This window comes from Pleurodeles waltl, chromosome 6 (assembly GCF_031143425.1).
Source record: "Pleurodeles waltl isolate 20211129_DDA chromosome 6, aPleWal1.hap1.20221129, whole genome shotgun sequence".
Lineage (NCBI taxonomy): Eukaryota > Metazoa > Chordata > Amphibia > Caudata > Salamandridae > Pleurodeles > Pleurodeles waltl.
Window position 1 is genome coordinate 80,503,155 of NC_090445.1, and position 20,228 is coordinate 80,523,382.

At 50.3% G+C, this 20,228-nt stretch overlaps 2 non-coding genes across 2 annotated transcripts; both read left to right on the top strand.

Moving 5' to 3' along the window:
- The first annotated feature begins 427 nt into the window (after positions 1 to 427).
- Positions 428 to 500, top strand: TRNAK-CUU (transfer RNA lysine (anticodon CUU)). The gene has a single exon. It is a non-coding gene; the product is annotated as a tRNA-Lys (tRNA).
- A 12,436-nt stretch (positions 501 to 12,936) lies between these two features.
- On the top strand, positions 12,937 to 13,009 carry TRNAK-UUU (transfer RNA lysine (anticodon UUU)). Its single transcript has one exon. It is a non-coding gene; the product is annotated as a tRNA-Lys (tRNA).
- The last annotated feature ends 7,219 nt before the right edge of the window (positions 13,010 to 20,228 follow it).

Consider the following 20,228-nt stretch of genomic DNA (forward strand, 5'->3'; position numbering starts at 1 on the left):
TATGATTAAAGTAGGTATGAAAACTACTTTATGTCAGCAGCGGGATTTGACCACGGGACTGGGGAAGATACTGCTCTTGAATGTGGCGCCTTACACCGCTCGGCCATTCCGGCAGCCTCCGGAACACACCTCTCGAGGCTGACTGCCACCTCGCGAAACAGGGAGAGTTCACACTCTTCTCTACTGGACATTTAAGCATGTGCCCAGAGACAGGTTGAAAGGACAGATGCATGTATGTACCAGAGTGAGCTCCAGAGAGACTGATAAGGACATAAGCCTGGGGTAGAGCGAGAGATGGAGAAAGAGAAAGGTGCCTGTGTCGAGTCAGCAGCAGAGAAAATGAAACAAAGGGGCCTCCTGGGATAACCACACACTACTTCCTCACAAAGAGCACACAGAGGGTGTGTGAAATGACATAGATACAGCAGCCCGGCTAGCTCAGTCGGTAGAGCATGAGACTCTTAATCTCAGGGTCGTGGGTTCAAGCCCCACGTTGGGCTAGATGCTATTTAAAGGCTTCTCCATTTTCGGATTTAACATTAACTCTCACCTTTTTCAGATATTTCGCTGAGGCTTAAAACTACACACAAACACATCCTGCAGTTTGCCTCACGATTCCCACAGGACTCCACACAACGCAGCACTTCCCGCCCTGGGAGGCGCCGCTGGGAGCGGTCCTAGGCCGAGCCTTTTTCTGCGCCCTTTCCTAGCCTGAGCCGCCCGTGCTTACAGCGAGCTCGGAGTCTGCTCCGGTCCGTCCTGTCCCCCCCCCCGTCCTTTCAAAAAGAGGAGTTTAAGGTCTCATCCCCGCTGGTGTTATGATTAAAGTAGGTATGAAAACTACTTCATGTCAGCAGCAGGATTTGACCACGGGACTGGGGAAGATACTGCTCTTGAATGTGGCACCTTACACCACTCAGTCATTCCAGCAGCCTCCGGAACAAGACTCTGGAGGCTGACTGCCACCTCGCGAAACAGGGAGAGTTCACACTGTTCTCTACTGGACCTTTAAGCATGTGCCCAGAGACAGGTTGAGAGGACAGATGCATGTATGTACCAGAGTGAGCTCCAGAAAGACTGATGTGGACATAAGACTGGGGTAGAGCGAGAGATGGAGAAAGAGAAAGGTGCCTGTGTCGAGTCAGCAGCAGAGAAAATGAAACAAAGGGGCCTCCTGGGATAACCACACACTACTGCCTCACAAAGAACACACAGAGGGTGTGTGCGATAAGACAGGCACAGCAGCCCGGCTATCTCAGTCAGTAGCGCATGAGACTCTTAATCTCAGTGTCGTGGGTTCAAGCCCCACGTTGGGTGTGATGCTTTTTAAAGGCTTCTCCATTTTCGGGTTTAACATTAACTCTCACCTTTTTCAGATATTTTGCCTAGGCTTAAAACTACACACACACACATCCTGCAGTTTGCCTCACGAATTCCACAGGACTCCACACAACGCAGCACTTCACGCCCTGGGAGGTGCCGCTGGGAGCGGTCCTAGGCCGAGCCTTTCCTGGGCCCTTTTCTAGCCTGAGCCGCCCGTGCTTACAGCGAGCTCGGAGTCCGCTCCGGTCCGTCCTGTCCACCCCCTTCCTTTCAAAAAGAGGAGTTTAAGGTCTCATCCCCGCTGGTGTTATGATTAAAGTAGGTATGAAAACTTCTTTATGTCAGCAGCGGGATTTGACCACAGGACTGGAGAAGATACTGCTCTTGAATGTGGCACCTTACACCGCTCGGCCATTCCGGCAGCCTCCGGAACACGGCTCTCGAGGATGACTGCCACCTCGCGAAACAGGGAGAGTTCACACTGTTCTCTACTGGACATTCAAGTATGTGCCCAGAGACAGGTTGAGAGGACAGATGCATGTATGTATCAGAGTGAGCTCCAGAGAGACTGATGGGGACATAAGACTGGGGTAGAGCGAGAGATGGAGAAAGAGAAAGGTGCCTGTGTCGAGTCAGCAGCAGAGAAAATGAAACAAAGGGGCCTCCTGGGATAACCACACACTACTTCCTCACAAAGAACACACAGAGGGTGTGTGAAATGACATAGGCACCGCAGCCCGGCTAGCTCAGTCGGTATAGCATGAGACTCTTAATCTCAGGGTCGTGGGTTCAAGCCCACGTTGGGCGTGATGCTTTTTAAAGGCTTCTCCATTTTCGGGTTTAACATTAACTCTCACCTTTTTCAGATATTTCGCTGAGGCTTAAAACTACACACACACACATCCTGCAGTTTGCCTCACGATTCCCACAGGACTCCACACAACGCAGCACTTCCCGCCCTGGGAGGCGCCGCTCGGAGCAGTCCTAGGCCGAGCCTTTCCTGCGCCCTTTCCTAGCCTGAGCCGCCCTTGCTTACAGCGAGCTCGAAGTCCGCTCCGGTCCGTCCTGTCCCCCCCCATCCTTTCAAAAAGAGGAGTTTAAGGTCTCATCACTGCTGGTGTTATGATTAAAGTAGGTATGAAAACTACTTTATGTCGGCAGCGGGATTTAATTACGGGACTGGGGAAGATACTGCTCTTGAATGTGGCACCTTACACCGCTCGGCCATTCCGGCAGCCTCCGGAACACAGCTCTGGAGGCTGACTGCCCCCTCGCGAAACAGGGAGAGTTCACACTGTTCTCCACTGGACATTTAATTATGTGCCCAGAGACAGGTTGAGAGGACAGATGCATGTATGTATCAGAGTGAGCTCCAGAGAGACTGATGGGGACATAAGACTGGGGTAGAGCGAGAGATGGAGAAAGAGAAAGGTGCCTGTGTCGAGTCAGCAGCAGAGAAAATGAAACAAAGGGGCCTCCTTGGATAACCACACACTACTTCCTCACAAAGAACACACAGAGGGTGTGTGAAATTATTAAATGCACAGCAGCCCGGCTAGCTCATCCTGTAGAGCATGAGACTCTTAATCTCAGGGTTGTGGGTTCGAGCCCCACGTTGGCCGTGATGCTTTTTAAAGGCTTCTCCATTTTCGGGTTTAACATTAACTCTCACCTTTTTCAGATATTTCGCTGAGGCTTAAAACTACACACACACACACACACATCCTGCAGTTTGCCTCACGATTCCCACAGGACTCCACACAACGAACAACTTCCTACCCTGGGAGGCGCCGCTGGCAGCGGTCTTAGGCCGAGCCTTTCCTGCGCCCTTTCCTAGCCTGAGCCGCCCGTGCTTACAGCGAGCTCGGAGTCCGCTCCGGTCCGTCCTGTCCCCCCCATCCTTTCAAAAAGAGGAGTTTAAGGTCTCATCCCCGCTGGTGTTATGATTAAAGTAGGTATGAAAACTACTTTATGTCAGCAGCTGGATTTGACCACAGTACTGGGGAAGATACTGCTCTTGAATGTGGCGCCTTACACCGCTCGTCCATTCCGGCAGCCTCCGGAACACGGCTCTGGAGGCTGACTGCCACCTCGCGAAACAGGGAGAGTTCACACTGTTCTCTACTGGACATTTAAGCATGTCCCCAGAGACAGGTTGAGAGGACAGATGCATGTATGTACCAGAGTGAGCTCCAGAAAGACTGATGGGGACATAAGACTGGGGTAGAGCGAGAGATGGAGAAAGAGAAAGGTGCCTGTGTCGAGTCAGCAGCAGAGAAAATGAAACAAAGGGGCCTCCTGGGATAACCACACACTACTGCCTCACAAAGAACACACAGAGGGCGTGTAAAATAAGACAAGCACAGCAGCCCGGCTAGCTCAGTCGGTAGCACATGAGACTCTTAATCTCAGGGTCGTGGGTTCAAGCCCCACGTTGGGCTAGATGCTTTTTAAAGGCTTCTCCATTTTCGGGTTTAACATTAACTCTCACTTTTTTCAGATATTTCGCTGAGGCTTAAAACTACACACACACACATCCTGCAGTTTGCCTCACAATTCCCACAGGACTCCACACAACGCAGCACTTCCCGCCCTGGGAGGCGCCGCTGGGAGCGGTCCTAGGCCGAGCCTTTCCTGCGCCCTTTCCTAGCCTGAGCCGCCCGCGCTTACAGCGAGCTCGGAGTCCGCTCCGGTCCGTTCTGTCCCCCCCCCCCCATCCTTTCAAAAAGAGGAGTTTAAGGTCTCATCCCCGCTGGTGTTATGATTAAAGTAGGTATGAAAACTACTTCATGTCAGCAGCGGGATTTGACCACAGGACTGGGAAAGATACTGTTCTTAAATGTAGCACCTTACACCACTCGGCCATTCCGGCAGCCTCTGGAACACAGCTCTGGAGGCTGACTGCCACCTCGCGAAACAGGGAGAGTTCACACTCTTCTCTACTGGACATTTAAGCATGTGCCCAGAGACAGGTTGAGAGGACAGATGCATGTATGTACCAGAGTGAGCTCCAGAGAGACTGATGGGGACATAAGACTGGGGTAGAGCGAGAGATGGAGAAAGAGAAAGGTGCCTGTGTCGAGTCAGCAGCAGAGAAAATGAAACAAAGGGGCCTCCTGGGATAACCACACACTACTTCCTCACAAAGAACACACAGAGGGTGTGTGAAATGTCATAGGCACAGCAGCCCGGCTAGCTCAGTCAGTAGAGCATGAGACTCTTAATCTCAGGGTCGTGGGTTCGAACCCCACGTTGGGTGTGATGCTTTTTAAAGGCTTTTCCATTTTCGGGTTTAAGATTAACTCTCACCTTTTTCAGATATTTCGCTGAGGCTTAAAGCTACACACACACACATCCTGCAGTTTGCCTCACGATTCCCACAGGACTCCACACAACACAGCACTTCCCGCCCTGGGAGGCGCCGCTGGGAGCGGTCCTAGGCCGAGCCTTTCCTGCGCCCTTTCCTAGCCTGAGCCGCCCGTGCTTACAGCGAGCTCTGAGTCCGCTCCGGTCCGTCCTGTCCACCCCTTCAAAAAGAGGAGTTTTACGGTCTCATCCCCGCTGGTGTTATGATTAAGGTAGGTATGAAAACTACTTTATGTCGGTAGGGGGATTTGATCACAGGACTGGGGAAGATACTGCTCTTGAATGTGGCACCTTACACCGCTCAGTCATTCCAGCAGCCTCCGGAACAAGACTCTGGAGGCTGACTGCCACCTCGCGAAACAGGGAGAGTTCACACTGTTCTCTACTGGACATTTAAGCATGTGCCCAGAGACAGGTTGAGAGGACAGATGCATGTATGTACCAGAGTGAGCTCCAGAAAGACTGATGTGGACATAAGACTGGGGTAGAGCGAGAGATGGAGAAAGAGAAAGGTGCCTGTGTCGAGTCAGCAGCAGAGAAAATGAAACAAAGGGGCCTCCTGGGATAACCACACACTACTGCCTCACAAAGAACACACAGAGGGTGTGTGCGATAAGACAGGCACAGCACCCCGGCTATCTCAGTCAGTAGCGCATGAGACTCTTAATCTCAGTGTCGTGGGTTCAAGCCCCACGTTGGGTGTGATGCTTTTTAAAGGCTTCTCCATTTTCGGGTTTAACATTAACTCTCACCTTTTTCAGATATTTTGCCTAGGGTTAAAACTACACACACACACATCCTGCAGTTTGCCTCACGAATTCCACAGGACTCCACACAACGCAGCACTTCACGCCCTGGGAGGCGCCGCTGGGAGCGGTCCTAGGCCGAGCCTTTCCTGGGCCCTTTTCTAGCCTGAGCCGCCCGTGCTTACAGCGAGCTCGGAGTCCGCTCCTGTCCGTCCTGTCCACCCCCTTCCTTTCAAAAAGAGGAGTTTAAGGTCTCATCCCCGCTGGTGTTATGATTAAAGTAGGTATGAAAACTACTTTATGTCAGCAGCGGGATTTGACCACAGGACTGGGGAAGATACTGCTCTTGAATGTGGCACCTTACACCGCTCGGCCATTCCGGCAGCCTCCGGAACACGGCTCTCGAGGATGACTGCCACCTCGCGAAACAGGGAGAGTTCACACTCTTCTCTACTGGACATTTAAGCATGTGCCCAGAGACAGGTTGAAAGGACAGATGCATGTATGTACCAGAGTGAGCTCCAGAGAGACTGATGAGGACATAAGACTGGGGTAGAGCGAGAGATGGAGAAAGAGAAAGGTGCCTGTGTCGAGTCAGCAGCAGAGCAAATGAAACAAAGGGGCCTCCTGGGATAACCACACACTACTTCCTCACAAAGAACACACAGAGGGTGTGTGAAATGACATAGGCACCGCAGCCCGGCTAGCTCAGTCGGTATAGCATGAGACTCTTAATCTCAGGGTCGTGGGTTCAAGCCCACGTTGGGCGTGATGCTTTTTAAAGGCTTCTCCATTTTCGGGTTTAACATTAACTCTCACCTTTTTCAGATATTTCGCTGAGGCTTAAAACTACACACACACACATCCTGCAGTTTGCCTCACGATTCCCACAGGACTCCACACAACGCAGCACTTCCCGCCCTGGGAGGCGCCGCTGGGAGCAGTCCTAGGCCGAGCCTTTCCTGCGCCCTTTCCTAGCCTGAGCCGCCCTTGCTTACAGCGAGCTCGAAGTCCGCTCCGGTCCGTCCTGTCCCCCCCCATCCTTTCAAAAAGAGGAGTTTAAGGTCTCATCCCTGCTGGTGTTATGATTAAAGTAGGTATGAAAACTACTTTATGTCGGCAGCGGGATTTAATTACGGGACTGGGGAAGATACTGCTCTTGAATGTGGCGCCTTACACCGCTCGGCCATTCCGGCAGCCTCCGGAACACAGCTCTGGAGGCTGACTGCCCCCTCGCGAAACAGGGAGAGTTCACACTGTTCTCCACTGGACATTTAATTATGTGCCCAGAGACAGGTTGAGAGGACAGATGCATGTATGTATCAGAGTGAGCTCCAGAGAGACTGATGGGGACATAAGACTGGGGTAGAGCGAGAGATGGAGAAAGAGAAAGGTGCCTGTGTCGAGTCAGCAGCAGAGAAAATGAAACAAAGGGGCCTCCTTGGATAACCACACACTACTTCCTCACAAAGAACACACAGAGGGTGTGTGAAATTATTAAATGCACAGCAGCCCGGCTAGCTCATCCTGTAGAGCATGAGACTCTTAATCTCAGGGTTGTGGGTTCGAGCCCCACGTTGGCCGTGATGCTTTTTAAAGGCTTCTCCATTTTCGGGTTTAACATTAACTCTCACCTTTTTCAGATATTTCGCTGAGGCTTAAAACTACACACACACACACACACATCCTGCAGTTTGCCTCACGATTCCCACAGGACTCCACACAACGAACAACTTCCCACCCTGGGAGGCGCCGCTGGCAGCGGTCCTAGGCCGAGCCTTTCCTGCGCCCTTTCCTAGCCTGAGCCGCCCGTGCTTACAGCGAGCTCGGAGTCCGCTCCGGTCCGTCCTGTCCCCCCCCATCCTTTCAAAAAGAGGAGTTTAAGGTCTCATCCCGCTGGTGTTATGATTAAAGTAGGTATGAAAACTACTTTATGTCAGCAGCTGGATTTGACCACAGTACTGGGGAAGATACTGCTCTTGAATGTGGCGCCTTACACCGCTCGTCCATTCCGGCAGCCTCCGGAACACGGCTCTGGAGGCTGACTGCCACCTCGCGAAACAGGGAGAGTTCACACTGTTCTCTACTGGACATTTAAGCATGTGCCCAGAGACAGGTTGAGGGGACAGATGCATGTATGTACCAGAGTGAGCTCCAGAAAGACTGATGGGGACATAAGACTGGGGTAGAGCGAGAGATGGAGAAAGAGAAAGGTGCCTGTGTCGAGTCAGCAGCAGAGAAAATGAAACAAAGGGGCCTCCTGGGATAACCACACACTACTGCCTCACAAAGAACACACAGAGGGCGTGTAAAATAAGACAAGCACAGCAGCCCGGCTAGCTCAGTCGGTAGCACATGAGACTCTTAATCTCAGGGTCGTGGGTTCAAGCCCCACGTTGGGCTAGATGCTTTTTAAAGGCTTCTCCATTTTCGGGTTTAACATTAACTCTCACTTTTTTCAGATATTTCGCTGAGGCTTAAAACTACACACACACACATCCTGCAGTTTGCCTCACGATTCCCACAGGACTCCACACAACGCAGCACTTCCCGCCCTGGGAGGCGCCGCTGGGAGCGGTCCTAGGCCGAGCCTTTCCTGCGCCCTTTCCTAGCCTGAGCCGCCCGCGCTTACAGCGAGCTCGGAGTCCGCTCCGGTCCGTTCTGTCCCCCCCCCATCCTTTCAAAAAGAGGAGTTTAAGGTCTCATCCCCGCTGGTGTTATGATTAAAGTAGGTATGAAAACTACTTCATGTCAGCAGCGGGATTTGACCACAGGACTGGGGAAGATACTGCTCTTAAATGTAGCACCTTACACCACTCGGCCATTCCGGCAGCCTCTGGAACACGGCTCTGGAGGCTGACTGCCACCTCGCGAAACAGGGAGAGTTCACACTCTTCTCTACTGGACATTTAAGCATGTGCCCAGAGACAGGTTGAGAGGACAGATGCATGTATGTACCAGAGTGAGCTCCAGAGAGACTGATGGGGACATAAGACTGGGGTAGAGCGAGAGATGGAGAAAGAGATAGGTGCCTGTGTCGAGTCAGCAGCAGAGAAAATGAAACAAAGGGGCCTCCTGGGATAACCACACACTACTTCCTCACAAAGAACACACAGAGGGTGTGTGAAATGTCATAGGCACAGCAGCCCGGCTAGCTCAGTCGGTAGATCATGAGACTCTTAATCTCAGGGTCGTGGGTTCGAACCCCACGTTGGGCGTGATGCTTTTTAAAGGCTTTTCCATTTTCGGGTTTAAGATTAACTCTCACCTTTTTCAGATATTTCGCTGAGGCTTAAAGCTACACACACACACATCCTGCAGTTTGCCTCACGATTCCCACAGGACTCCACACAACACAGCACTTCCCGCCCTGGGAGGCGCCGCTGGGAGCGGTCCTAGGCTGAGCCTTTCCTGCGCCCTTTCCTAGCCTGAGCCGCCCGTGCTTACAGCGAGCTCTGAGTCCGCTCCGGTCCGTCCTGTCCACCCCTTCAAAAAGAGGAGTTTTACGGTCTCATCCCCGCTGGTGTTATGATTAAGGTAGGTATGAAAACTACTTTATGTCGGTAGGGGGATTTGATCACAGGACTGAGGAAGATACTGCTCTTGAATGTGGCACCTTACACCGCTCAGTCATTCCAGCAGCCTCCGGAACAAGACTCTGGAGGCTGACTGCCACCTCGCGAAACAGGGAGAGTTCACACTGTTCTCTACTGGACATTTAAGCATGTGCCCAGAGACAGGTTGAGAGGACAGATGCATGTATGTACCAGAGTGAGCTCCAGAAAGACTGATGTGGACATAAGACTGGGGTAGAGCGAGAGATGGAGAAAGAGAAAGGTGCCTGTGTCGAGTCAGCAGCAGAGAAAATGAAACAAAGGGGCCTCCTGGGATAACCACACACTACTGCCTCACAAAGAACACACAGAGGGTGTGTGAGATAAGACAGGCACAGCAGCCTGGCTATCTCAGTCAGTAGCGCATGAGACTCTTAATCTCAGTGTCGTGGGTTCAAGCCCCACGTTGGGTGTGATGCTTTTTAAAGGCTTCTCCATTTTCGGGTTTAACATTAACTCTCACCTTTTTCAGATATTTCGCTGAGGCTTAAAACTACACACACACACATCCTGCAGTTTGCCTCACGATTCCCACAGGACTCCACACAACGCAGCACTTCCCGCCCTGGGAGGCGCCGCTGGGAGCAGTCCTAGGCCGAGCCTTTCCTGCGCCCTTTCCTAGCCTGAGCCGCCCCTGCTTACAGCGAGATCGAAGTCCGCTCCGGTCCGTCCTGTCCCCCCCCATCCTTTCAAAAAGAGGAGTTTAAGGTCTCATCCCTGCTGGTGTTATGATTAAAGTAGGTATGAAAACTACTTTATGTCGGCAGCGGGATTTAATTACGGGACTGGGGAAGATACTGCTCTTGAATGTGGCGCCTTACACCGCTCGGCCATTCCGGCAGCCTGCGGAACACAGCTCTGGAGGCTGACTGCCCCCTCGCGAAACAGGGAGAGTTCACACTGTTCTCCACTGGACATTTAATTATGTGCCCAGAGACAGGTTGAGAGGACAGATGCATGTATGTATCAGAGTGAGCTCCAGAGAGACTGATGGGGACATAAGACTGGGGTAGAGCGAGAGATGGAGAAAGAGAAAGGTGCCTGTGTCGAGTCAGCAGCAGAGAAAATGAAACAAAGGGGCCTCCTTGGATAACCACACACTACTTCATCACAAAGAACACACAGAGGGTGTGTGAAATTATTAAATGCCCAGCAGCCTGGCTAGCTCATCCTGTAGAGCATGAGACTCTTAATCTCAGGGTTGTGGGTTCGAGCCCCACGTTGGCCGTGATGCTTTTTAAAGGCTTCTCCATTTTCGGGATTAACATTAACTCTCACCTTTTTCAGATATTTCGCTGAGGCTTAAAACTACACACACACACACACATCCTGCAGTTTGCCTCACGATTCCCACAGGACTCCACACAACGAACAACTTCCCACCCTGGGAGGCGCCGCTGGCAGCGGTCCTAGGCCGAGCCTTTCCTGCGCCCTTTCCTAGCCTGAGCCGCCCGTGCTTACAGCGAGCTCGGAGTCCGCTCCGGTCCGTCCTGTCCCCCCCCATCCTTTCAAAAAGAGGAGTTTAAGGTCTCATCCCCGCTGGTGTTATGATTAATGTAGGTATGAAAACTACTTTATGTCAGCAGCTGGATTTGACCACAGGACTGGGGAAGATACTGCTCTTGAATGTGGCGCCTTACACCGCTCGGCCATTCCGGCATCCTCCGGTGCACGGCTCTGGAGGCTGACTGCCACCTCGCGAAACAGGGAGAGTTCACACTGTTCTCTACTGGACATTTAAGCATGTGCCCAGAGACAGGTTGAGGGGACAGATGCATGTATGTACCAGAGTGAGCTCCAGACAGACTGATGGGGACATAAGACTGGGGTAGAGCGAGAGATGGAGAAAGAGAAAGGTGCCTGTGTCGAGTCATCAGCAGAGAAAATGAAACAAAGGGGCCTCCTGGGATAACCACACACTACTGCCTCACAAAGAACACACAGAGGGCGTGTAAAATAAAACAGGCACAGCAGCCCGGCTAGCTCAGTCGGTAGAACATGAGACTCTTAATCTCAGGGTCGTGGGTTTGAACCCCACGTTAGGCGTGATGCTTTTTAAAGGCTTCTCCATTTTCGGGTTTAACATTAACTCTCACCTTTTTCAGATATTTCGCTGAGGCTTAAAACTACACACACACACATCCTACAGTTTGCCTCACGATCCCCACAGGACTCCACACAACGCAGCACTTCCCGCCCTGGGAGGCGCCGCTGGGAGCGGTCCTAGGCCGAGCCTTTCCTGCGCCCTTTCCTAGCCTGAGCCGCCCGTGCTTACAGCGAGCTCGGAGTCCGCTCCGGTCCGTCCTGTCCCCCCCCATCCTTTCAAAAAGTGGAGTTTAAAGTCTCATCCCCACTGGTGTTATGATTTAACATTAACTCTCACCTATTTCAGATATTTTGCTGAGGCTTAAAACTACACACACACACACACACATCCTGCAGTTTGCCTCACGATTCCTACAGGACTCCACACAACGCAGCACTTCCCGTCCTGGGAGGCGCCGCTGGGAGCGGTCCTAGGCCGAGCCTTTCCTGCGCCCTTTCCTAGCCTGAGCCGCCCGTGCTTACAGCGAGCTCGGAGTCCGCTCCGGTCCGTCCTGTCCCCCCCCATCCTTTCAAAAAGAATAGTTTAAGGTCTCATCCCCGCTGGTGTTATGATTAAAGTAGGTATGAAAACTACTTTATGTCAGCAGCGGGATTTGACCACAGGACTGGGGAAGATACTGCTCTAGAATGTGGCGCCTTACACCACTCGGCCATTTCGACAGCCTCCAGAACACGGCTCTGGAGGCTGACTGCCACCTCGCGAAACAGGGAGAGCTCACACTGTTCTATACTGAACATTTAAGTATGTGCCCAGAGACAGGTTGAGAGGACAGATGCATGTATGTACCAGAGTGAGCTCAAGAGAGACTGATGGGGACATAAGACTGGGGTAGAGCGAGAGATGGAGAAAGAGAAAGGTGCCTGTGTCGAGTCAGCAGCTGAGAAAATGAAACAAAGGGGCCTCCTGGGATAACCCTCACTACTTCCTCACAAAGAACACACAGAGGGTGTGTGAAATGACATAGCCACAGCAGCCCGGCTAGCACAGTCGGTAGAGCATGAGACTCTTAATCTCAGGGTCGTGGGTTCGAACCCCACGTTAGGTGTGATCCATTTTAAAGGCTTCTCTATTTTCGGGTTTAACATTAACTCTCAGATATTTGGCTGAGGCTTAAAACTACACACACACACATCCTGCAGTTTGCCTCACGATTCCCACAGGACTCCACACAACGCAGCACTTACCGCCCTGGGAGGCGCCGCTGGGAGCGGTCCTAGGCCGAGCTTTTCCTGCGCCCTTTCCTAGCCTGAGCTGCCTGTGCTTAGAGCGAGCTTGAAGTCCGCTCCAGTCCGTCCTGTCCCCCCCCCCCATCCTTTCAAAAAGAGGAGTTTAAAGTCTCATCTCCGCTGGTGTTATGATTAAAATAGATATGAAAGCTACTTTCTGTCGGCAGCAGGGTTTGATCACAGGACAGGGGAAAACACTGCCCTTGAATGTGGCACCTTGCGCCACTCGGCCATTCCGGCAGCCTCCAGAACACGCCTCTGGAGGCTGACTGCCACCTCGCGAAACAGGGAGAGTTCACACTGTTCTCTATTGGACATTTAAGTATGTGCCCAGAGACAGGTTGATAGGACAGATGCATGTATGTATCAGAGTGAGCTCCAGAGAGACTGATGGGGACATAAGACTGGAGTAGAGCGAGAGATGGAGAAAGAGAAAGGTGCCTGTGTCGAATCAGCAGCAGAGAAAATGAAACAAAGGGACCTCCTGGGATAACCACACACTACTTCCTCACAAAGAACACACAGAGGGTATGTGAAATGACATCGGCACAGCAGCCCGGCTAGCTCAGTCGGTAGAGCATGAAACTTTTAATCTCAGGGTCGTGGGTTCGAGCCCCACGTTGGGTGTGATGCTTTTTAAAGGCTTCTCCGTTTTCGGGTTTAACATTAACTCTCACCTATTTCAGATATTTTGCTGAGGCTTAAAACTACACACACACACACACACACATCCTGCAGTTAGCCTCACGATTCCCACAGGACTCCACACAACGCAGCACTTCCCGTCCTGGGAGTCGCCGCTGGGAGCGGTCCTAGGCCGAGCCTTTCCTGCGCCCTTTCCTAGCCTGAGCCGCCCGTGCTTACAGCGAGCTCGGAGTCCGCTCCGGTTCGTCCTGTCCCCCCCCATCCTTTCAAAAAGAGGAGTTTAAAGTCTCATCCCCACTGGTGTTATGATTAAAGTAGGTATGAAAACTACTTTATGTGGGCAGCGGGATTTATTCACAGGACTGGGGAAGATACTGCTCTTGAATGTGGAGCCTTACACCGCTCGGCCATTCCGGCAGCCTGCGGAACACGGCTCTGGAGGCTGACTGCCACCTCGCGAAACAGGGAGAGTTCACACTGTTCTCTACTGGACATTTAAGTATGTGCCCAGAGACAGGTTGAGAGGACAGATGCATGTATGTACCAGAGTGAGCTCCAGAGAGACTGATGGGGACATAAGACTGGGGTAGAGCGAGAGATGGAGAAAGAGAAAGGTGCCTGTGTCGAGTCAGCAGCAGAGAAAATGAAACAAAGGGGCCTCCTGGGATAACCACACACTACTTCCTCACAAAGAACACACAGAGGGTGTGTGAAATGACATAAGCACAGCAGCCTGGCTAGCTCAGTCCGTAGAACATGAGACTCTTAATCTCAGGGTCGTGGGTTCGAGCTCCACGTTGGGTGCGATGCTTTTTAAAGGCTTCTCCATTTTCGGGTTTAACATTAACTCTCACCTATTTCAGATATTTTGCTGAGGCTTAAAACTACACACACACACACATCCTGCAGTTTGCCTCACGATTCCCACAGGACTCCACACAACGCAGCACTTCCCGTCCTGGGAGGCTCCGCTGGGAGCGGTCCTAGGCCGAGCCTTTCCTGCGCCCTTTCCTAGCTTGAGCCGCCCGTGCTTACAGCGAGATCTGAGTCCGCTCCGGTCCGTCCTGTCCCCCCCCCATCCTTTCAAAAAGAGGAGTTTAAAGTCTAATCCCCGCTGGTGTTATGATTAAAGTAGGTATGAAAACTACTTTATGTCGGCAGCGGGATTTCATCACGGGACTGGGGAGGATACTGCTCTTGAATGTGGCGCCTTACACCGCTCGGCCATTCCGGCAGCCCGCGGAACACGGCTCTGGAGGCTGACTGCCACCTCGCAAAACAGGGAGAGTTCACACTGTTCTCTACTGGACATTTAAGTATGTGCCCAGAGACAGGTTGAGAGGACAGATGCATGTATGTACCAGAGTGAGCTCCAGAGAGACTGATGGGGACATAAGACTGGGGTAGAGCGAGAGATGGAGAAAGAGAAAGGTGCCTGTGTCGAGTCAGCAGCAGAGAAAATGAAACAAAGGGGCCTCCTGGGATAACCACAACCTACTTCCTCACAAAGAACACACAGAGGGTGTGTGAAACGACATAGGCACAGCAGCCTGGCTAGCTCAGTCGGTAGAGCATGAGACTCTTAATCTCAGGGTCTTCGGTTCGAGCCCCAGATGGGGCGTGATACTTTTTAAAGGGTTTAACATTAACTCTCACCTTTTTCAGATATTTCGCTGAGGCTTAAAACTACACACACACACATCCTACAGTTTGCCTCACGATTCCCACAGGACTCCACACAACGCAGCACTTCCCGCCCTGGGAGGCGCCGCTGGGAGCGGTCCTAGGCCGAGCCTTTCCTGCGCCCTTTCCTAGCCTGAGCCGCCCGTGCTTACAGTGAGCTCAGAGTCCGCTCCGGTCCGTCCTGTCCCCCCCCCATTCCTTTCAAAAAGTGGAGTTTAAGGTCTCATCCCCGCTGGTGTTATGATTAAAGTAGGTATGAAAACGACTTTATGTCGGCAGCGGGATTTGATTACAGGACTGGGGAAGATACTGCTCTTGAATGTGGGGCCTTACACCACTCGGCCATTCCGGCAGCGCCCGGAACACGGCTCTGGAGGCGGACTGCCACCTCGCAAAACAGGGAGAGTTCACACTGTTCTCTACTGGACATTTAAGTATGTGCCCAGAGACAGGTTGAGAGAACAGATGCATGTATGTACCAGAGTGAGCTCCAGAGAGACTGATGGGGACATAAGACTGGGGTAGAGCGAGAGATGGAGAAAGAGAAAGGTGCCTGTGTCGAGTCAGCAGCAGAGAAAATGAAACAAAGGGGCCTCCTGGGATAACCACACACTACTTCCTCACAAAGAACACACAGAGGGTGTGTGAAATGACATAGGCACAGCATCCTGGCTAGCTTAGTCGGTAGAGCATGAGACTCTTAATCTCAGGGTTGTTGGTTCGAGCCCTTTTTTGGGCGTGTTGCTTTTTAAAGGCTTCTCCAATTTCGGGTTTAACATTAACTCTCACCTTTTTCAGATATTTCGCTGAGGCTTAAAACTACACACACACACATCCTGCAGTTTGCCTCACGATTCCCACAGGATTCCACACAACGCAGCACTTCCCGCCCTGGGAGGTGCCGCTGGGAGCGGTCCTAGGCCGAGCCTTTCCTGCGCCCTTTCCTAGCTTGAGCCGCCCGTGCTTACAGCGAGCTCGGAGTCCGCTCCGGTCCGTCCTGTCCCCCCCCATCCTTTCAAAAAGAGAAGTTTAAGGTCTCATCCCCGCTGGTGTTATGATTAAAGTAGGTATGAAAACTACTTTATGTCGGCAGCGGGATTTGACCACGGGACTGGGGAAGATACTGCTCTTGAATGTGGCACCTTACACCACTCGGCCATTCCGGCAGCCTCCAGAACACGGCTCTGGAGGCTGACTGCCACCTCGCGAAACAGGGAGAGTTCACACTGTTCTATACTGGACATTTAAGTATGTGCCCAGAGACAGGTTGAGAGGACAGATGCATGTATGTACCAGAGTGAGCTCCAGAGAGACTGATGGGGACATAAGACTGGGGTAGAGCGAGAGATGGAGAAAGAGAAAGGTGCCTGTGTCGAGTCAGCAGCAGAGAAAATGAAACAAAGGGGCCTCCTGGGATAACCACACACTACTTCCTCACAAAGAACACACAGAGGGTGTGTGAAATGACATAGGCACAGCAGCCCTGCTAGCTCAGTCGGTAGAGCATGAGACTCTTAATCTCAGGGTCGTGGGTTCGATCCCCACGTTAGGCGTGATGCTTTTTAAAGGCTTCTCCATTTTCGGCTTTAACATTAACTCTCACCTTTTTCAGATATTTCGCTGAGGCTTAAAACTACACACACATCCTGCAGTTTGCCACAGGACTCCACACAACGCAGCACTTCCCCCCCTGGGAGGCGCCGCTGGGAGCGGTCCTAGGCCGAGCCTTTCCTGCGCCCTTTCCTAGCCTGAGCTGCCTGTGCCTACAGCGAGCTCGGAGTCCGCTCCGGTCCGGCCTGTCCGCCCCCATCCTTTCAAAAAGATGAGTTTAAGGTCTGATCCCCGCTGGTGTTAAGATTAAAGTAGGTATGAAAACTACTTAATTTCGGCACCAGGATTTGATCACGGGACTGGGGAAGATAGCGCTCTTGAATGTGGTGCCTTACACCGCTCGGCCATTCCGGGAGCCCACGGCAGGTTTCTGGAACATGGCTCTGGAGGCTGACTGCCACCTCGTGAAACAGGGAGACTTCACAATCTTCTCTACTGGACATTTATCACAACACCCTCAGCAGCACGGTCCTCCTCAACAGACATCAGGGAGACGCTGCTGCAAGACGGGCATCGAAGGACCAAATGTTTAACAATAAACACCAGCACTTCAACCTTCTACATCACACACCCAACCCCAATGCTTTTACAGCACATACCACGGCTAGCTCATTCAAGGACGCGTCAGAAAAGGCATATCACTTCAGGAACTATAAAAATCATTGTCTAATTTACACATCTCTCCATCTAGAGCAGGTGTCAGACCCTAAAGGCCACAGAGCCCAAGGCTGCCGCTTAATATTACACAACTGCCCTTAATAATCCTCCCTTCCCCTTCAAACCCGGCACCAGACCTTTCTGGGACATAAACATAAACGTCATTCATGGCAAATTCACTGCCAGGAACACAGTGGCCGCTCGTCCTTATGGACTTCAGTTTGGGCTCCACTCTTTGTAGTCTGTCAGTTTTTTTATTACACTAATAGTGAAAAATAATATAGTATTCACTATTAGTGTAATAAAAATGGAGTACAGTTAGCTGGGATATGCCTGTCCATGGCAGCTGAGGTAAGTAAAAAATGCTTGTAAATGTCTATTGTGTGCATGCTTGCGGGTGAGAGGGTGTTTATGTGAGAGAGAATGTATGCAAGTGTCAATTTGTATGTTTTTATAAGTATGTGTGTGTGAGTGAAAGTGGAGGTCAAAGGTCGTGTGATGTCACTTCTGCTACCCCCGGCATACCGGTGAATTGACATTCATGAACATAAACCAATGATTTAATATCATTTCACTGACATCTCCGGTGAGATATTCTAGTTCAGACATCTGGAACCCAGATCTCTTGGAAGAGGCATCTGGCACTGAAGTCACAGTAAGAGCACAGCCGTTAGCATCTGCTGTACCAGACATTTATGCCACAGGCATCGCCTCTTTTTAGCAGAGATAGCAGCATGCAAATGTTTCACAACAGACATCTTGAGCATACTTCCCGAAACAGCTATCAGCAATGCCAGATTCTCTATCTCACATTCACAATTGAGAAGAATGTCACAGACTTACGGTATCAACTGTCCCCTAAGCCACATCTAAAGGGACTGTTCCCAGAAGGTTCATCACTAGTGAGATATTTTCGATTACAAATCAAATGTTGCAGTAAAGATATCGCTAATGGCGTCTGCCATGAGAGCCCGATGGCAACGCATCCTGGGTCAGACATACTTCATGGAGCTCTAGAAGAGACACCTAGATTTAAACGCCTCAGAGTAGACACATACAGCACACAAGACAAAACAACTATTACATATGTAATATTGTCACCGGCCATGTAGTATAGAGGATTCTTGCAAAGACATCAGGGGTTAAATGTCACACAACAGATGTTAGCACGTCAGACCGTAATAAGTAAACTTACAAGGGGACGCGAGTAGGTCGATGAACTTTTTGACTAACGCTTGAGATGTTCCCACCATAAAGAAACAATACCAACACTGATCAATAACCAATTTGTCAATTTCAACAAAAATCAATAACATTAGTAATCATTAAAAGTCAGTAATTGACACACCATGACCTCGCAGCCATGAATAACCACACCTTTATTTAAAAGTTAGGATGTTTATTTCCCTATATTAACAATGCTAATGTCATGGAGGTTGTCCTCCTCAGGCCAAAACAAAAAAGATAATGACCAGGCATTGTTTTCCTGTTATTTAGAGACATTGTTCTTTTTCACTTTCATTGTCAGAAAGCCTGGAAACTTCCCTTCCGATGATGCTGGGTATAATTATATAGCAAAGGTGTGGGTAATTGTTATTACAGATTTATTGTGTGATAATATAAGACTTTTTTCCAGCCATTACAGGGGTGAAACTCTTCAGTTATCAGTATTGGGGATATTTACAGGCCTATGCTGAGAAAATGTGTGGCCTATTTCTAAACACTGTGTGGGTAAAACTGTCCTCCTCTCGGGGTGATGAATGCTTTGCTTATTTTCATACCATCCCTGATGTAATGTACAGTTTGTACCCAGTCTCTACACAGGTATAACCAGGCAGATCTCAGGATGGTGAAGCTTTGGTTACATTCCTTCTCTCCGTAGCCAGATCAGTGTAGCAATGTAAGGTTGTTTTGAAGTCAGATTATATAATCCAAAACTAACTTAAATAAAAAGGTTTTTGTAGAATCTTGGGTTGTCCTTATATTGATTGACTGTCTTTGAGGAGCTGTTTTCAAAAAGGTCTAATATATCCTAGAGACTGTGCAGTGAGGCAAAGTGTATAGGGGGATAGCGCAACAATGCATCCAGTGCAATAGGACTAAGGTGGGGTGATGGAGCACCCTTATCTTCCCTTCGAGAGGGTCCCCTCATGTATTGTTACAGCACCGGCTCCTGGGAAGCATTTCATACCTTTTCAAGGCTAATTATTGGATGTGAAAAGCTGCAGAGCCAACGCAAACTAGACTCTAGGAACTTGAGGCATGGAAAATATAGATTTCTAAAAGTTACTTTTCCTTAATTTCTATTAAAAATCCAACCCCACCATTGAATTGGATTTTTATTAACTATTAAAACAGTTGTTTACATTTTTTGGTAACTAGTTCCATCCCCAAAATATAGTATTAGTATTTTAATCTGTACTCTGGTTTTCTAAATAGGACAGCTAGGCATCCCACAGTGGAAAATGGCTTGTGGGTGCTATTCACTGTAAGGACATGTTATCATTAAAGTTCTACATGCCCTATGGTTAAATACCATGTTCCCTGTCTAGCGGACTACAACACCTACATTAGGATGAGTTGTTAATATTTAAAAGGGAGGTTTTTACTTATTGAGAGGGTTTATTTTGACTGATTGAATGGCATCTTCTATATGCTACAGTCAGGCTATAATGATGAGCCTGAAGCCAGGTTTGCACTGTCACTGTAGTGGATGTCACAATATGTGCTGCATAGCACTAGTGACATTTAACTTCCATGTCTTTGGTACACTTTGTACCATATACCAGGACCTTATTGGCAAGTTAACTATGCCATTATCAAGTATGCCAATTCAACCATGTTCAAAGGGGGAGCACAGGCACTTTACTACTTAATAGCAGGGGTAAACTGCACAGAGTTCTAAAACCAGCACAAATATAGGGTCCATTGTAGTGACTATGCAGAAAAGGCAGATATTCTACAGTTCACATCTATATTGTAGCTCTCTGCATGTTGCCAGTTTGCCCTGCATCAGTCTGCGCCAGTGATACTTCATATCAGTGCTGCGGCTGTCTGCATTGTACGAGTCTACCCTGCAGGTTCCTATGATACTTCACATCAGTGCTGTAGTTATCTGCATTGCACCAGTCTGCCCTGTGCCAGTCTGTATCTTGACACTTAACATCAGTCCTGTACCTCTCTGCATTGCACCAGTCTGACCTGCACCAAGCTACCCCTTTAATACTTCTACACATCCTGTGTGCAGCAC